Genomic DNA, 5,483 nt, shown 5'->3' with positions numbered 1-5,483 from the left:
TCTCCCTCCTGGTGACTCGACCCACTCTGCAAAGCTTAGCCCACGCCTGTGGCTTTGCAGCTAGTAATTGGATTCAGGCTCTAAGACTCGGTTGCCATTTGTCAGTGAGCATGTAATTCTGACAGGACAGGACATCAGTGACACATGTAGTGCGACAACAGGTTGTTCCTGCGCAGAGGCCCGAGATAAACAAACAACAAACTTTGTTTACGATCTGTCCTCCTGGTTAAAGCTCGAGTTGATGAGTTTATATCATTGGACTGGAGAGAATGTGTTGATGATTCTGTTTTTATTTAACCTCAATGTAAAAATGTGAAAGTGTGAATATATCTTGTTACAACATGAATATATCTCGTAAAAATGTTAAATTATCTTGTTACAACATGAATATATCTCATATAAATGTAAAACTATCTTGTTACAACATGAATATATCTCGTAAAAATGTAAAACTGTCTCGTTAAAGCGTGAATATATCTCGTATAAATGTAAAATTATCTTGTTACAACATGAATATATCTCATATAAATGTAAAACTATCTTGTTACAACATGAATATATCTCGTAAAAATGTAAAACTGTCTCGTTAAAGCGTGAATATATCTTGTATAAATGTAAAATTATCTTGTTACAACATGAATATATCATAAAAATGTAAAAATGTCTTGTTAAAGCGTGAATATATCTCGTAAAAATGTAAAATTATCTTGTTACAACATGAATATATCGTAAAAATGTAAAACTGTCTCCTTAAAGCATGAATATATCTCGTATAAATGTAACATTATCTTGTTACAACATGAATATATCATAAAAATGTAAAAATGTCTCCTTAAAGCATGAATGTATCTCGTATAAATGTGAAATTATCTTGTTACAACATGAATATATCATAAAAATGTAAAATTATCTTGTTACAACATGAATATATCGTAAAAATGTAAAACTGTCTCCTTAAAGCATGAATATATCTCGTATAAATGTAAAATTATCTTGTTACAACATGAATATATCATAAAAATGTAAAAATGTCTCGTTAAAGTGTGAATACATCTCGTATAAATGTAAAATAATCTTGTTACAACATGAATACATCTCGTATAAATGTAAAAAATATCTCATAACAACATGAATATATATCGCAAAAATGTAAAAATGTCTCGTCTGGTTAAAGCTCGAGTTGATGAGTTTATATCAATGGATTGGAGAGAATGTGTTGATGGTTCTGTCTTTATTTAACCTCTTAAAACTCTTAATTTTCCCCTTAATTGCTGTGAATCATTTAAGGGCCCTGACACTTCAAGCCTAAGGTCGTTGGCCTGGCTAACTAGCGTCAAGACGTTCTTCCTGTTTCCCTGTTTGAGGCGCAGGTCAGGTACTCATGTTCCTGTCTCTAATCGTGGGGCCCTCTATATGCCATGAGGAACGTCTACTTTGGGGTGACGAAGGACTCTCCAATCCGCCCGGCGTTGGTCACCACTGGAACGCTCTGCCTGACAGCCGCAGTGATGTCACTCGTATCTCTCCTGTGGAGCCTGAGCTCGGTGGTGACCAATCAGACCATCAAGTTCCCGACAAAGATCTCCTCACTAAGAGTCTGTTACAGTTGAGTGTAACGGTGAGAATATTTGGTCCCACAGGACACAGACAGATAAACAGTAGGCCCAGGTGTCCACCAGGTGGAGCTACATCCACCAGAGGATCATGATGTGGACACACTGCTACAACATGTTTCAGATGACTAACACTGACATGCTGCTGCACATGGTGATACTCTAAAGGTTTATATGTATATATTCCTGTCTCCCAGTAGCACCAGTAGAGTGCTGCTGGCTGGAGGTGCTGGTGAGGTTTGGTGTGTCAGTGTGAGACCAGCTGACAGAGGGGACTCCTCGTGTCTCATTTAGGGCTCGTTATCTGCGCTCTGAAACAACAGTGTTGGCTGCAGCGCCACAATACAGCCTTTTGTTTCAGCCTGAGGGGCAAACAAGCAGCGAGGGGCCCCTGTGAGGCCATCAGCCTGGCCCCGCCTCAGAGGAGACACACACTTGGACTCAAAGATGAACCGCTCTCTGTTGCTAAATGACAAAAGGTAAAGTGTTCTGTACCTTCGGACCACCAGGGTCAGGGTCTTGTGGGAGCTCTTCACCAGGCAGATGGCCTCCTGACGGGAGCCGCTGAGGGGGACGGTGTTCACGCTCACCATTTCATCACCGGCCTGGAGACACACTGCCGCCGCCACACTGCCCTCCTCCACCTGAACACACACACACACACACACACACACACACACACACATCACAACCAAGTCACCACACACACAAAGTGCCTCCAGCTGCAGGAGATCTAATGGCCACTAGATGGCGTCTCCTGCCTCTACGCCAGGGCTTCATTTGTCTTTGATGACTGCTGTTTGTTGGAGGGTTATTTGTGTATGTGTGGACGTTCAGAGTCACAGCAAATCTTCTGCTGTTTTTCTAACGCCTGTTATAAAGTAGTGACAAATTATTTTCTTGCAGCAGCCTCTAAGTACAACAAGTACAACAGTGGTTTATGGTAAATAGATGAATAAAATAAAGAAATAGATAAATAAAATAAAATAAAATAAAATAACATAACATAAAACAAAATGAAATACAATAAAATAAAATAAAACAAAACAAAATAAAAATACAATAAAATGAAATGAAATGAAATAAAACAAAATTAAATTAAATCAAATATGATAAAAATGAAATAAAATGAAATAAAGCAAAAATAAAAATGAAATAAATAAATTGACATGAAATAAAATGAAATAAAATAAAATGAAATGGAATACAATAAAATAAAACAAAACAAAATAAAATGACATGAAATGTTAAAAAATAAAATGAAATATAAAAATAAAATAAAGTAAAAATAAAATAGAATAAAATAAAAAATACAATAAAATGAAATGAAATAAAATAAAATAAAACAAAATAAAATTAAATTAAATATGATAAAAAATGAAATAAAGTAAAATAAAAAAGAAATAAAATGAAATAGTATGAAATAAAATAAAGTGGAAAAAGAAATAAAATGAAATAAATAAACTGACATGAAATATTAAGAAATGAAATGAAATAAAGTAAAATAAAATGAAATATAATAAAACAAAACAGAATAAAAATGACATGAAATATTAAAAAATAAAATGAAATAAAATGAAATAAATAAAATGAAATGAAATAAGATAAAATAAAATGCAATGTAAAAATAAAATAAAGTAAAAATAAAATAGAATAGAATAAAATAAAATGAAATGAAACGAAATACATTAAAATAAAATAAAACAAAATAATATTCTCTGAGATTATAAAGTCATAAATTTGCAAGAAAAAACAGAAATGTTTTGTGAGTGTGTGTGTGCCAAGGAACCAAATCGCTTTACTTTGCAATGTTGGATCAAGTCCTTGTAAAAAAAAAAAAATTCTCGTTAATGTTTAAATTTCATCACAGAAATGATGATTATTTTTTAGCGTAAATTTATGGCTTTAATCTCAGACACTGAATTTTTTTTCTTGTAAATTTGTAAATACATGTGCAGTGAAGAAAAGAACCTTTACACTACAGTATGCTGTTAAAGTACACAAGTACATGGCACTATAATCAGATTCAAGTTTACTGCCTCGTGGGCTCTCACAGGCGTCAGGCGAGTATTTGTCCTGGTGTTTTGGTGCATGAACACAGACAGGGAAGAGAAAAAGCCGATAAAACAAACCAAACCACTGAGAGATAAAATATTCCCATAAAGGAGGAACAACAACAGTTTCTATCAGCCATCCTTTCAGGTGGGTGCTATTTCATCCTCAGGTGGTGGCTGCAACCTGAGAGCTCTGATTAATATTTAAAGCCTGTAACCTGAGGTAGATGGAGGTGCACTGCTCCATGTGAGAGTCCGCACTGACAGGAGGTGGAGGAGGCTGCAGGTACACACTGAATACACAGGGTCGAACCCTTGAGTTCTCTTGACCTTTAACCTTGCCGCTGCAGCTGACTGACCCAACTGGAGCGATGATATTAGAGTCCAAACTTTTACCCTCAAGTGTAAAACCTTGCACACTGGTGACGTCCAGTTTAAAAGCAGAGCTGCAGGGATGATTTGTTTCTCTGGGCCGTCCAATGATGCATTTAATACTTAAGTTTCCAACTGGTTCATTTCACTATTTTTCCAACATGAAAGCAGATGTTCTCTGCTCCCAGCTCCTGTAACGTGAGGCTCTGAAGCTTCTCTTTATGTGACAGTAAATGGTGCTGGCATGAAACCATGTCTCACCTTGGTGATGACCAGAGGCTCTCTGTGCTCGCTGCCTCCCCTCAGGGTGAAGCCCCAGGGTGCTTTGCCTCGGAGCAGCACCTCCACCAGCTCCTCCTCCTCTCCCTCTCTCCTCTGCTGCTCGCTGCCTGTCCACATGTCCACCTCCCTCCACCACCTCATCCTTCCTGCTGACACTCTCAGGTGCTGTCTGCAGTCCATGGCGTCCATGTTGCCTCCTGGTCAGTGGGCTCCATCAACATCAGCTCACTATGAAACAGTCAATAATATAACAATAATTATAATATAGTTTATTTTGTTGTACAAAAATTCTTGCTTTAAAGTGAAAACATCCTGTTATAACATGAAAATATCTCGTAAAAATGGGGAAGTGTCTCATTAAAGCGTGAATATATCTCGCCAAAATGTAAAAATATCTCATTATAACATGAATATATCTCGTAAAACTGTCAGAATGTCTCTTTAAAGCGTGAATATATTCATGTTGTAATGAGATATTTTTACAAGATATATTCATGTTAAAATAAGATATTTTTACATTTTGTCGAGATATATTCACGCTTTAACGAGACATTTTTACATTTTTACAAGATCTCATAAAAAAATTCAAAAATGTCTTGTAAAAGCATGAATATATCTTGTAAAAATGTAAAAAAAAATAATCTCATTATAACATGGATATATCTTGTACAAATGTGAAAATGTCTCATTAAAGCGTGAATATATCTCGACAAAATGAAAAAAAAAAATCTCATTATAACATGAATATATCTTGTACAAATGTAAAAACGTCTCATTAAAGCGTGAATATATCTCGACACAATGGAAAAAAATCTCATTAAAACATGAATATATCTTGTACAAATGTAAAAATGTCTCATTAAAGTGTGAATATATCTCGACAAAATGAAAAAATATCTCATTATAACATGAATATATCTAGTACAAATGTAAAAATGTCTCGTTAAAGCGCGAATATATCTCGACAAAATAAAAAAAATCTCATTATAACATGAATATATCTTGTAAAAATGTAAACATCTCATTACAACATGAATATATCTTGTACAAATGTAAAAATGATCTTGTTACAACATTAACATATATTGCAAAAATGAAAAAATATCTCATTATAACATGAATATATCTTATAAAAAATGTCAGAATGTCTCTTTAAAGTGTG

The sequence above is a fragment of the Epinephelus lanceolatus genome, chromosome 24 (assembly GCF_041903045.1).
Source record: "Epinephelus lanceolatus isolate andai-2023 chromosome 24, ASM4190304v1, whole genome shotgun sequence".
Taxonomy (NCBI): domain Eukaryota; kingdom Metazoa; phylum Chordata; class Actinopteri; order Perciformes; family Serranidae; genus Epinephelus; species Epinephelus lanceolatus.
The sequence above is the reverse complement of the archived record's forward strand: the minus strand, read 5'-3'. Positions refer to the sequence as shown.